The sequence below is a fragment of the Lepisma saccharinum genome, chromosome 24 (assembly GCF_977018435.1).
Source record: "Lepisma saccharinum chromosome 24, izLepSacc3.1, whole genome shotgun sequence".
Taxonomy (NCBI): Eukaryota; Metazoa; Arthropoda; class Insecta; order Zygentoma; family Lepismatidae; genus Lepisma; species Lepisma saccharinum.
In genome coordinates, this window is record NC_139252.1 from 38,571,117 (window position 1) to 38,586,593 (window position 15,477).

Here is a 15,477-nt window from a genome sequence, read left to right on the forward strand (position 1 = left end):
TTCTGAGTTCTTTTGTTATAATTCCACTTTATGCACAGAAAAGCTAATCGGGACTGGACCTACAGTTTAATATGTGAACCAAACCACTATGTGCTTCCACCAGGTATCGAACCCGGGGCCCCTTCATTACAAGGAGACGATGCTACCACTGCGCCATGTATATCCATTACGTGTGGGAACAAAGGCATTCTAATGTTCATGCCTCTGTAATAGGAGAATCTATATTTGCTATTCGAGGGTAATTGATGTGTAATAAATCTAGAATTTTGAGATCAGGACTTGGAAAAAAGTCAAGCGTTAGCATTAAGATCTATATTTTTTTGTAGTTTAGTGGAGTTTGAATCATAACAAAATAATATTCACAAATATTTGGCAAAAAATTCTAGTTGTTTATGTCAAAATCCCGGATTACATAAAGTTCTTACCTGCACCTGCAGAATTGGAGACGTCCCATGCGCATGATGCGATTTGAAGGGGGACCCCCCACCCCCTCTGCATCATACCTGTAGAGTTCCAGTTCAGTTCTATATCTCCAAAACTATATAATTATACCGTTAAGCAATTTTTTTATGGAGACTGTTTCTCACTAAATGCTGGAATTATTTTGTTTTTGAGTTGGCAACTAGACGGTACTGGACTTCAAGGAATTCTTTCTGGTCAACGAAACCTTGATTTTTTGTTTATATTTTAAGTTTGTTACATAATGTTTAAATAAGCAATACTCAAATTAATTAAAATAAATAAATAAAATATTATTAGTGTTCACTGGCAGTGAAAATAAATTTAGCACTATTTTGCCGATTTAATATGTAACACAAAATCTTAATTTTCTTGCAGTTTTGATTTTAGCATTTAACCTAGAATAACGTCAAAATTATATATTAAGCAATTTATGTATAATTATGAACATACATATTAATCAGGTAAAAATGACACTGCATGCGAAGTTTAAAATAATCGAAACTGTTGTTAGAATATTTAGGTTGATTAATGATACAATGAAAGCTCCGATTGTGTCAAAAGAACAATTAATAAGAACATCCAGAAATGAAAAAAAATTATATACAAGTGCGTACGGACTTCATACGTTGTATAGAAAGTGAGAGTTTCACAGACTATTATAGTTACGAAAAAATATCTCTCACAGGCTACTAATGAACATTACACAGACTATTATAGTTACGACAAAATATCTCTCACAGGCTAGGGTCAAGTGCCCATATTTCGGATAGGTTCCTAATTTCGGATACCAAGAAATTTCCACCTTAGAACAGCAGCGCCGAAGTGCAGATAGTGCTAACTAACACGATACTTCGTCCCAAAGTTTCACCCTTGTGCGTGACCTTGAGCAATGTTTCTTTAGTGTGTGGCTGATATTTCTGACTTTTCCGGAGTTTTGATGTAATATTTCACCATCCAAACTTAAGGCCTACAACTGGAAGTTTAGTATTTACTCACTTCTGTCTAAATTTTATATACTCTTGAGAGATTCAGCAAACATTATTACGTAGTTTCAGTCACATTATTTCAGAGGGGGAACGCACAGAATCGCCATATTGAATATGCGACTGGGTTTCCTAATTTCGGATGCTACACGGGTACCTAATTTCGACTATCCGAAATTGTGTACCCTTTCCAAATACTCATTAGTAACCATATCCGAAATTAGGAAGTACCCTATCCGACATTAGGCAACCTTTTTGTCAGACTAAAAATATGCATACAATTCTTTGTTTCATAAAATATACCAAGTATTTCTTATAAATGTTAATATAACTTTCAGAAACATTAATAAATATATGTTCAATGTTTATCAACACATTTATGGCTTATTTTGTTTACATTTAGGTACTGAAAATCTAATTTGAAATTAAGTATCCGAAATATGGGCACTTGACCCTACTAATAAACATTAATCATGCATTGCTTCTACTCTTGAAAATAACTTTGTATGTTGGCGTTGCTAAATAGCAATACAAACGTATTACTATTTAAATACTATTCCAGGGAGTAATTGGCAAATATACAAGGGTTAAGTCATAAGTCATGGCAACTATTTTTTTTCTCGCAAACAGGGGACAACACGAAAAATTTAAGATGTACGTTTGAAAGTGTATGGAATGTACCTTCAAATGAAACCACCAAATGAAGTCTGGATGCAAGAGACTGTCGTAGAGAAGAGGCAGAACACAGGATATTGGACAAAAGTGTTTTTTTATGAGGCAGATCGGCAGTTGACACTCTGCCCCGTTTGAAGGCTTCCACCCACCTCGCCACTGTTCGATAGGGCATGGCATGCACACCCGAAGCTTCCCGTAGCTCTGTATGGCATTGTCGTGCATTTCTACCACGGGGAACTGCTATTTTAACGTACGAACGTTGCTCCTGCTTCGTGACCTCCATTTTCGAACGCTGTCAGTCACCGACTGAACTTGGGTGCGTGCTTACTACCCCACCGTTGTTCACATACACCATCTGGTGGCTTCTTTCGAAACTACATTCCATACTTTCGAACGTATATCTTAGATTTTTCGTATTATCCCCTGTTCGCGAGGAAAAAAATAGTTGCCATGACTTATGACTTAACCCACGTGTATGAGACTATTTAGACAGTAAACCCACTAAGTCTACACACACCCCTTTTTAAAATCACAAAGGAACCCCGAATGAAATTTTACCACTTGCTACCAACAGTAACTACTTACTTACTAACGTTGAGTGATTTGTAATACACACCGGCGTCCACAGAACTGTAGCGAATGGATATGACCATATATGTTGGTGTGCGTGCATGTTGCATGTATGTCTCATGTCTGCGTCCTCGAAAACTACTTCCACTGGCTATTAATTGCTTTGCCCGCTCCAAGAATTCTGTCATTGCTGCTGGCTTTGAATGAAAACTGGATGTGATGAATGTAGAGGGGACGGGGGGGGGGGGGAGAGATGTCATCCGCTTTTAGGTCATTATTAACCCGGGTAAAGCCATGACCGTTTTACTACAGTGAGTCTTCTGAGGAAAGACACGAACGTTAAAGAAAATGAGCGAGTGCAGATGGATAACAGGGTGTCCACCAAAATTACAAATCCAACATTCTTGACTTTCTCATGACTTTTCTCTCCTTCTTCTTTACATTTATTTAATTGCCCCCTACTTAGGCATAGTTGCAAAATTAAGAAAATAGATATTTTTATTAAATAAAAAAAATACCACAAGGTCGGTTAAGATTAAAACTGAAGCTGTAGGCCTACTTTAACAAGAAATTTACACTTGTTTTAATTATTATTGCATGAAAAAATTAATTCTTCAGACTTCATCCTCACATTATTTAATATTTTAACAAAACACCATGCATACAAGAATGTAATACAAATCTTAACCACAACTCTATACAATCTTATTTTTCCAAATATTCAATTGTATCAAATCCTAGTACAGGTATATAACAATATATATTCACTATACTGTACAAAATAGCCAACTTCTTGACATAAAACATAATTTCTTGTCTTCCTTGACCTACCTGTTGATTTCTTGACTGACAGGTGTGAATTTATTTCAATACTGTCAAAATTAGCTTAAGGATTAAATAAACACAAGACAGTGTAGTTCTGCACATATATTCTCAAGACGATTTGAGCTGCAAATAATGTTTCCAAAATAATAACCGTTCTTATTTATCAAAATATAGGTGGTCTTTTTCCACATTATATATTTTTAAAAGTTTTATGTTCTTATCTTTATTTCTAAAGGTTTTATAACCTGTCTAAAAGAAGAAAATTCTATTTGTGTCATGATAATAGCAATGGCATCAGCGTACATGTATTAAAAGCACCAGACCATTTAAATCTTTAAATATACAATTATGTACAAGTATTCCAGGATCAGGAATTATATTCTTTTACATACTTCTGTACAATTATTACTTTGCACATTAAAATGAAATCATAAGGTTGAAAGTTCTTGACGAATATTAAAAGTAGGTACTGTGTGTCTATGTACAATGTACGCGTAACGTAACATGCAGCAATTTAGGTACAGTGCGTCATGAAAATGAAGAAACTGCTTGTCGTTGATTGATTGAGTAAGTGTTTTAAGTCCATATGCACAGTATGGGACTGGACCCACAGTTTAAAGTGGAATCCGAGCCACTATGTGCCCACACCGGGTATCGAACCCGGGACCCCTAAACTTCTTGTTGTCTCTGGGCGGAGAACATAATAATAGTGTTTTCCGTGTTCGACGGATGCTTATTGGTAAAGACACTCATGATATGTTTTCACAAAATACTGTGTTGAACTGAATTATAAATATACCTATTGAAGTTACATGTTGTCACAAAATGTTTGAAGTTAGTTTTAAGTTCACTTCATGCACAAACAAGCTAATTGGGACTGGATCTACAGTTGAAAGTGAGATCCGAACCATGTGTATTCACTGGGGATCAAACTCTCTTGATTACAATAATTTAAATGGGAAATAACCTCAGCGTCCACACACATCAAACTACCCTCTGCTGCACATTAAGAGGAGAGAGGAACGGGGGCGTTTGTGAGAAGGGTGAGACAGACCATCCTCGGGCTTTACACATGTTTGTAAAGGTTTTCCTAACATCTATCATCTGTTAACTTTTCCAATATCACAGTGCTTCCAGCGTGAAATTGCTATTTCCTGAGTAGGGGAGAGCGGGGGCAAGTTGATACAATTTGAGAGGTTTCTTTTATGTTGCTAGCAAGAAAATAAAACATGTTACTACTCGATAGCTTAACACTTTACGTTTATAAAAAGCAAATAAAAGTTTCACAGATAAAATTTGTAAGCTGACGAGAACCTAATTAGTAACGCAACTTGCCTGTCGTGTGGCAAGTTGATACTGGCATGGGGCAAGTTGATACTAATTTGAAGTAGGTTGATAACGATGTAACATAGTTTGATTAAATAAGACAAAATACAAGAAAGTAATTTTGAATTAAAGTTTAGTATTCAGGAAAAGCACACAAACATGAACAAAATATCGTATCATGATGCATAGCCTACATGCAGTCAGTCACTTTCTGTTATGGACATATCTGATTTACAGTGGACACAGGTGTACATAGAACTATCGTATCCGCATTTTAAGTGAGCCCATCTACTGCAGGAAATGCATTGTATCCATTTTTGACCAGGCTTAGAAGCTGAAAATGGTTCGAGGCACATTGGACACAAGCTGTCTTCATCTTCTGACTCTGATTGAATTATTCTTCTTCAAATATTTCGTGTTTGGTATTTTCTTATTTTTACCCTGAGTTTCTCTTTCTGTCGGTCCATTATTTATTTTCTTACTATTATTTGCTGACTCCCTTTTTCCTTTTTTCAAAGATTGGCACAATCTTTTTTCAACTCTTTCTGATCTCAATAATGTATTGTTAACTCTTGTTCGAGCTTCATTTTCTAATCTGTTCTTCACTGGTGTGTGTGTGTAAGAATTGACGATGTCATTCGTTGTTTCCCTTTTCGATTTGCTTTTCGTTCTCCAGCCTTAGGGTACAGACGTAACTCTTCTGGCCTTGCTGACACACGATGCAATTCTTGATTGTCACTGCTGGTGGAAGGGGTGGCTTTCAATCCCAAGACGCTGGTTTCAGAGATTCTACTTCCATCAGGTAAACGATCTTGCTCATGTTCTTCGGTCATTGCTCGATCAGTTACGGAACATGGTAAATAATCTTCTTCAGTATAAATATCTGGATTGAATGGCATGAACTACTACCGACTCCTGGTATGTCGTATATAGTAAAGGTCTTCCCTGGATTGCTGGTCATCCAACTGTCAATTGCTGCAAAATAAAACTGTACAGGGGTTGGAGTTTGTGGGAAGTATGAGGCGGAAATGATAACATAATGATCCCGTTGTCCTTGCAGAAACTCAACTCTTCAATCGACAAATGATGATCTTTACTTGCCTTCACGTGGCTCTGAAAGTGTTTCATAAACAGCAAAAATGAAGACGCTGTCATCCATCCTGTGGGATATGAAGTTCCAATACAACCACGGGGTCCGCTCTGAATAAAGCGATCTTTAAAATAGACCCTTTAAATATGAACATTGGTGGTACGGAGTTTCCAATTGCATTTACGGCAGTGGCAAGTGCCCCTCTCTGCTGACGTTGCCTTGGCTTCTTGAGGTGCACCCTTTTCTGCAACGATTTTCCCAGGGCGCTGAACAGTGTGAATACCTGTTTCATCGATGTTCCAAATATCTTTGCTCTCAAATTTGTACTTCTTCAGAAGAGGTTTTAAGTTATTGAAAAATATGCCTACGGTGCGTCGGTTAAAGCTAGTACCACGGCTTAGACTCGTGCCTTCAGGCTCTCTTAGAGACAGTCTAGGATGCCTTTTCATGTATGCAGTAAACCATTCTTTCGAGGCAATTTTATTATTTATCCAAGTGTCAGGATTTTCACGTTGTTAGCTACTGCTAATTCACATGCGAACTCTCTGATGTTTTGAGGCGTCAAACCATCCTTGAAGACCTGACGATGTTTGGAGTAACCCATTCGTATTTTGGTATCCTCACTTTGGTTTACTTATTTTTTCTTTTTATACCTCATAAGAGTCATTTTGTCGATCCCATATGTCTTTGCGACTTCTTTCAATGACAAGGTACTATTCTTGACATCGGCGTAAGCTTTCTTAAATATTTCAATTGGTATTTCTCCTCGAATACTGGACCATTTTCTGTAAACAAACAAACAAAAAAATAATTAGAAGCAGCTGGGGTAAGTTGATACACGTATCAACCCGCCCCAATTCAGCCGTATCAACTTTCCCCAACCGGCGCCATGTCGATTAACGAACTATAACGTACTACAGACAACAGAAAAACAAACAACAATAACCGAGTTTTCTTACCTTTTAGTGGCACAGCACACATCCACCAAGACAAAATAATTCACAGATCATGTAAGCCCACCAGGAGACTTCAAACAACATCCAAAAAATTTACTTTACACCCTGAAAAATACACTTGGTCGAATAACTTCGCCCACAAAATTGTTCGTTAGCCATGCACACGTTCAGACAATAGGGACTGGTGAACGGCGTGTTCTGAATAACGGACATTACCCAGCGCATGCGCGTTTCCTCGTAAATGGCAATGTATCAACTTGCCCCGATCTACCCTACACACAGAGAGAAAAAATGGCATGCGTCACGGTAGTGGTGCAAAAAGTAGCTTTGCGTAAAATAGAGTCCCAATACAGTGGCAACAATGCACCTGTAGTGCACGGCTGCATACAAACATGGTGAAATATGATTTCCTAGCGCTCTTGGCCCGAGTAACAAGGCCTCAACTAGGAAAAGTTATAAAGAAAAGTTATGTGCCTTGATATTCTCCACGCGTTGTGTGTGTGAGTGCCTCCCGATGCCCTAGTGTAACGTCGCCGCCTTGTAATGAAGGGGTCCTGCGTTCAATACCCCTTGGAGGCATGTAGTGGTTCGGAAAGTACTTTAATGTCCAGTCCCGATTAGTCTATCTGTGCATAAAGTTGACTTAGAACAATGTGTGTGTGTGCGTATGTGTAATTACGTAATATTAATAACGACATTACCCTAAGAATGAATGTTTACAAAAATGGAAGTTGTCTTTATTTTCACATGCTAAAATATAAGGTTCTTGCGGATATGGTTCGCACAGGGGCTGGTGTTTCCTAGCGGCAACCGTAAAGGCAGGCATTATATGCAAAATGTAAAATGTAACAGGTATTATCCATTTCAGCAAGGATTTGTTGCAAAATTGATCCCGAGGACAAAACACACCCTTTTAATGAAGTCAGTTCTATTCATTTTGCAATAGCCATTTACACCCGATGAATCTGATATATAGGGTGGTGACCCATAAGTCAGTTGACACTATCAGTTATTCACCTCTTTCCTGACTTGTTTCAGATATAATTTTGTTAGTTCAAGAATTTCCAATTATTTCATTATGTAGTTCTGCTACTTAATTAGCAGCAAAAAGAATCATAAAACATGTTTACATCATGGTTTACGTCATCATTAATACACCAATGTAACAACAACATAACAATTTTGTCAACTGAAGCAATGACCACCCTGTATTTCGTCCACCCCTGAAGCCACATTCACAATTGACCCCAGGCCTTCTAGTAAGGCCTTGGATACCCTCGAGACCACACTTGGTGAAGCACCGCTCTAGATATGTCGAACTCATATGTTAACAATTTTCAGAAACATTTCTGCTTCCTGATACCTTGAGATAAAACCTGCAACAGCAAGGGAAGAAGCTAACAAGATTGCAACTTCATGAACTTGCGAGAAATTTCTCTCTACAAGAATTACTCCTTAACGTAGGCTGAAAATGTTACACCTCCCTTCGGGCGCTGCAGTGGAAAGTTGAAATTCAATGTTCAAGGCAAGTTTTCCAACTTTTAGTAAGCAAAATTGGATCTCATGATACCGGAAGAGGGAGATGGATAGAGAAGTTGCCTTGGTGGTGGTTGCTAAAACTTCAGGAAAGTGTTTTCCCCTGTTAACAATGCGCGGGCTGCAAGTTGAGTAATTTGATAATAGGATGCAGCCATCACAGTGAACAATCATTATAGGAGCTGACTGCATTTTTTTGTGTATTGCACATGTGGCAATAATTGCAACATGCCATAATGGGGCTGAAGTTGTAGTCTTCCCCCAAACAGCAAGGTGGAAATTAATTCTGGATATCGAAGACAAAATTGTTTCTGTAAAGGAAAGGAGAGATTACAACTTGGTGCAACCCTCCTTAACATAATATTTACAAGTCAATGCCTTAATGTCTTGGTCCAACAAAATTATTATAGAGGCAATCCACTAAAAGTGGTCTTACTAACAATGAATTAATCTGGATATTTCTTTTGTTTTTATTGGCATCAAGGTTTAAATATTTGTGAATGCATATAATTTGCATATTTCTCCAACAAAATATTAGTATCTGTAGCCTACTTGCTTCACAGACAAATTAAGTCAAATTTTTCTACATTTATAAAGAGGTCACACGCGAAACACATATTCTTTAATGCTTTTCGTGTTTTCAGGCTATGTCATCATACTCAAGGTTTATTTTTCATATGTTTGAAGACACCACGAAGTACTTCATAATTCCATGAATTCAGTTCATTATCAATATTTTTATCCAATCGCGTGTCTAGAACCTTATATTTTTTGTGTAAAATTTCACACACGTATCGCTGTAATGCCCCTATTATACAAATGCTAAAAAAATGCATTTTGGCAGATTTTTTTCTCTTTTACTATATTTAAGTTGATTTAATTTTATTTATTTTACTTCGCTTTTCTGCCACTTTTTAACAGCTTTTGCTGTTATCCAGTTTCTTCAGTGTGTGTATGTGTGTGTGTGTGTGTACCTCCGGAAAGATTTGATTTCTTTCTGTTATTTAGCTCCGTATTTCTGCCACTTTTTGTTAATCGCGACGATGAGGATGAGTGATGATATGATAAAATTCATGAAGGAACCCTCACAAAGAACACCTACGCGCAGGTGGGGATTCGAACCTGGAACTCCTAGCGTCTTAGCATGCTGTGATAACCACTCCGCCACGGGGGTCTGAACATGGATTCGATACAGGAAAACAGCTATGGTAAGTAATGTAAGAAAACTTATGTTATTTCACAGAACGGGAACTTCTATTGAAAAATAGTGGCAACTCGAAGCATAAATTTTGTACTATTCGCGAGCATATATTATTTTAACATCGAAACGAAAAATAAGGGTCGTTTGTGCAGTAAAGCCATCAAGGAGTCTCTGGTTCCATCATCGGTGGAGCAAATAGTGGTGCGGATCCCACTTTAAACTGTAGGTCCGGTTCTGAGTAGACTATCTGAGCATAAAGTGGCCTTAACATATACTTTAAAATAAAACTTTTGAATTACGGGTACTACTGACGTAAATAAAAACTACAATTTTGTTAACTTGTTCTAATAATTTTACTACTGTTTATCTGGTGCAATAAATTCGATAAAAAATTTGGTATTGCTGACCTCATTTTGTTCATTGTAGCTACGTTCTTTCATTATTCCGTTTTACAGATAAAAGAGAAAGTGTAATATTTTGGTTCGGTCTTTTCCGTTATATGAAACACGTACATCTCATTTGTCCCTAGATTTGATTCTGCGTGATTGTATGAGCGTGCCTTAAAAGGTGTCCAATAATTAAAAAGTCTGTCCTTGACAGGTAATGATTTGCGTTAATGTACACGTAGTTTCCACACCTTTGTCAGTCGATTTCCTTGTCAGTCTTACCTAATTTAACTGGAAGAAATAACGTACTCCATTAGTGATTAAGTAATTTAAATATGCTCAGAATATGGTCTCAATACACTTACCGTTAGTGGAAAGCGGTCTAAAATCTTCATGTATTAATTTAGTTTAAAATCTACTTTATACACTGAAAAATTCTTGTCAAAAACATGTACAGTGTACATTGTACACATTAATTCATTCATTTCTTTGTTTGGAACCTAACAGCTTTTATGCCGTTTTTTGTCCATGACAAATACACATATAAAATGTACACAATTGTTTTACATTAAAATTATCAGTCCTTCCCCCCTATTTTACAGATATTAGATTTAAAGAAAGAACACTTTGCCTTTTGCAATTGTATGTTACACTTCCTTAAAAATGATAACAAACTACAACCAATCCGCACATCTGGATTAACAACTAAACTTAACAAATTTGTTGGAAACTGAACCTTTAGATTATTTAAAGTTTTATACAAGATCTTTCTCTATTATATTTTGAGCATTCCAGTATTATATGTTGTGCATCTGCACTTTCCCAGCCACATTCACATTTGTTATTGTTCGTTATTCCAATTTTGGATAAATGTTGCCTAGTACACAAATGGCCCGTTCTCAGTCTATTAATAAATACAATTACATTTCTTATAGCACATGCATGATGAAACCATGGTTTGTGTGCTTTGAATTCAGCAAATGGTCTGTATGATTCTCCAACTGTTGTAAGTTCATTTCGACACCAATCAAACCATTCATTCAGAATTTTCTTCTTTACTCTAGGGAGAAGATCCTTATAGTATAATGATAAGTTCGTAATATTTGGAAGACGCACTGCTTTCTTTGCACATTGATCTACATGAGAATTACCTGTAATATTACTATGAGCTTTAACCCAAGAAAACTCAATGGTTTTTCCAGATTTTTATATTGTTTGAATAATTGTATACAATTTATAATATAAGGGGATAATTTGTAAAGACTCTTGTAAGAAGATTTAAGCGTCTGTAATACACTTTGCGAGTCAGTAAGTATTAAGAACTTTCGTAAATTTAATTTTTGGACATATATTAAAGCTTGGTAAATTGCGTAAGATTCTGTTGTAAATATTAAACAGTCTTGTGGAAGCCGAAATAATAGGTCTGTTTTATGTTGTGGATCGTATACTGCCCACCCAACTCCTGACTCACTTTTAGATCCATCTCTGTATATGAAATAAAAACGTGGCCATTGAGTAAAATATTCCGATATGTGCGAATAACGAGGGAAATGAATATTATCCAGAGACTGTTGAGGCTAATCTAATGAAAAACCAGACCGTGAACGCATCTGTAGAACATCCTGGTATTCTTGATAAAACGAATTATACAATTCTCTCCACATAGCAGCTTTTCTGTTTGTTATTTTTCCTGTTTCATCTATGTGTATCATATTTGTTAGTACATTGTTGAAAGGATGCTCACAATATGATTTCACTTTGAAGAGCATATTTGCCGCTAACATCTTCTGTCTACATGAAATGGAACTTTCACCCGCTTCCATATATACTACTACGTTTGGAGTGCTGTTCATAACGCCTAAACATCTTCTCAAGAATTTCCTTTGTATGATATCAATGGAATTCAATTTTTCTTCTGTCAAGTTACACATTGCCAATAATTGATTGATTGATTGATTTAGTTTATTTTACTTCGCGTTTTGTGCCTCTTGGCTAATTTTGCGAAGATGGGGATGAATGATGAAATGATGAAAGTGATGAATGGACATTCACAAACAACCAAGCCCGACCAGGATACGAACCCGGGACCCTTGGCGTCGCAGCGCGATGTGCGCCAATAATCTATCATAGGCCGAAAATAATTCTTGTAAAATAAAATAATAACTCGAGGATGACATCCCCACTGAGTATTTGCTATTGCTTTGAACAAATTAAACACTTTTTCTGATTTGACTTGTATTGCTTTAATTTGGTCGTTCCAAGTTAGTTTTTCATCCAAGATGACACCTAAATATTTTACTCTGGGTGTAATGGGAATTCTTGTTTTTCGAGACATTGAGTGAACTATTGGAGGTGTTCCCTTTTTACTAAAAATTGTAATATTAGATTTTTCCATTGAAATCGAGAGTTTTTCTACTTTCAAGCCACTTTTCGGCTTCCAATATTTGTTCCCCTAAAACAGGAAAATCAGTATGAATTTTTGTCGTGGACATATAGATACAGATATCATTTGAATATTGAAGATAATTGACTGTTGGAATTAATTTCCTTTTCATCCCAATCATATATATGTTGAATAACAAAGGACTTAAAGGACTTCCTTGAGGTAACCCTTTGCAGGCTGAATACGGTCCTCTACTTACACTGAAAAAGTGGAAATGTACAGATCTTTTACTCAGTAACTTCCATAATATCAAACATAGTTATGAGGTATTTTTAGCTGTTGTATTGTTTGGATTAGGATATTAATATCTACATTATCATAAACTGCGCTTACATCTAAGAATGCAGCTAATACAATTCTGTTTCTTTTCAGTGAGTCGAAAATATACAAGGAAAGAGCGATTAATCCGTCCTGGCATCCTAATCCCTTTCGAAATCCTATTTGTTCGAACTGAAATATGTTTTGGCTTTCTAAAAACCATTCTATTCTTTTTTGTATCAGTTTCTCAAATATCTTTCCTATAACTGACGTCAAAGCTATAGGTCTATATGATTTACCTACTTGAGGGTCCTTGCCTGTTTTTAAAATTGGAGTAATCAACTGTTTTGACCAATCTTCTGGTCCTCTTCCATTATTTAAGAATTTATTAAAAATTGTGCACATCGCCGTTAACGCTACATCTGGAAGGTGATTTATCATCGAATAAGTAATTCCATCCATTCCTGGAGCAGATTCTTTACTGTTGCCGAAGATTTCATAGATTTCCTCTTTTCAAATTGGAGTTGCAAAACCTTTCCCCGAACGTAGTTTTAATGTGTAACTACATAATTCATTTGGTGTTTCAATTACTCCGTCTGGCACTGTAGGTATGAGTTTCTGAATAAATTCAGTCTTCCAATGTGATTTCAAAGGGACCACATTTGCTGTACCAGGATTTTTGAGCGAACTAAACTTTTTTCACACATATCCTAATTTCATGCTGGGGTGTAAATTTCCACAAAATAATTTCCATGATTTTCTTTTTGCTTTTATGCATAATCTCTTTGATTTGGCCATAGAACGTCTGAATGCTACCCAGTTCTCCGGATTTGGTTGACGTGAGTATATTCTTGCTAATTCGACTCTATGTAGTTTTGTTTCAGCACACTCTTCTGTCCACCAATATATCTTTGGGAAGTGTTGCTGACTACTTTTTATCACCCTGGGACAACTCAATTCCATCGCAGCCAAAATGATTTTTACAAACTCCTCATATGTAATATTATCAGGTTTTAATCTATCATCCTCTGAGAAATAAATATTTAAAATATTAGTATAATTAGACCAATTAGCTTTCAATACTTTCCATTTACAAATAGTTAATATTCTTTCGTTTGTTGCATGGCAATAAGCCAGGTAAAAATAACATGGATAATGATCGCTTATTCTCAAGTCCATATCGGCCTCCCATGTAAAGTCTGCACAATACTTTTCTGAAATTAATCTTAAGTCTATAGATGACGGATTACTTCCATTTCTAGGCATATGAGTAGGTGAACCATCATTTATTATAGTTAACTGCTCCGCCTCCATCCATTCAACAACAGTTCGACCCAACGTATCTGCTGCCTGTCGACCCCACAATGGGTGGTGGCAATTCAAATCTCCAGTTATGATTAATGGAGTCTTGAATGAACTAATCATAGACCTTAAATGCTTCACTGCAATTTTTTTCGATGTATAGGAAGATGATATATAGATCGAGATAACGGTAAATATTTTATTCAAAATTTGCACTTGTATTCTCATTACTTCCACCAGATATTCTCGAAGAATCACTAAATTGGGATTAAATGATATAGGTTGGAATGCCAGACTTTCATATACAAATATACCCACTCCTTTTCCGCCTTTTTGATTAAGTACCGCATGATATTTTTTTTATTTCAATTGAAACTCTTCCATCCCCCCATACTTCACACACACATATAATAAGAGGATGATGCTCTTCTATCAGTTTCATGAGTTCAAGTTTTCTTGAAGGAAACAATCATAAATTCCATTGCACAAACAAAAACATATTTTGCATGTGGTAACTTACTGATTATTATATTTAATGTTGAGCATCTTCATATGATTCAAGCTCTTCAATTCGTTTCAATAACTGAAGTAATATTTGCACAATCGACTAGAATATTTTCAATTCTCTGAAGATTATCATCCACAGTTATGTTCGACGTTAGTTTTGCCATTACTTGTAACAAACTAATCATTATTTGCTTTTGAGAGTCATATTGTGGGATGCTAGTCCGTAATTTTCGTTTTTCCGTTGTTGTCAATGACGTTGGACTGCTTTGGGAATTTAGTAAAATATAATCTGGTCTTTCTTGTTCGTTTTGAATTTTAGGTTTGTCACACAACTTTCGATTTTGCATACCTTTATTTATCATAACTTCTTTACTTTTAAATATCTTCCCAAGTCATCGATCAGCATAATTATTGTTCATGTTGTAAATTTGTGGTTGAGAAGATTTCCAAGAATACAAGTTTCTTGATGTCCCTGATTCCTCATCTCTTAGAGTGGCCAGCACCTCATATCTGTTACCTGTTGTAATTGCTGAACTTGGAGCTTGTACAAAGGAAGACTCTGCTTTAGTTGTTTTTAACACTGGGAAATCTTGTAGTATGTTTGCATAAGAATAATCGTCTCTTTCGGTCATAAATGAACTACTAGAACTAACTTTTCTCTTTGCTTTTTGATATGAACAGCCCTCATATGCTATCACCTTCTGAATTTCTCTTTCCTCTTCCCACTTACTGCACGACCTCTCAGTTGCAAGATGATTGATTTCCTGAGCAATTTATGCATTTAGGTACTGCAGCACATATATATCATCATGTTCATAATCACCGCACCTTGGACATATCGCTTTGGACTTACAAACATCCTTTGTATGAAAGAAACGGAAACAATTCCTGCACTGCATCTCAGATTTTTTTTCAGGTTGTACCTGGAATATGTTACTGAGTAGCTTTACATGCGAG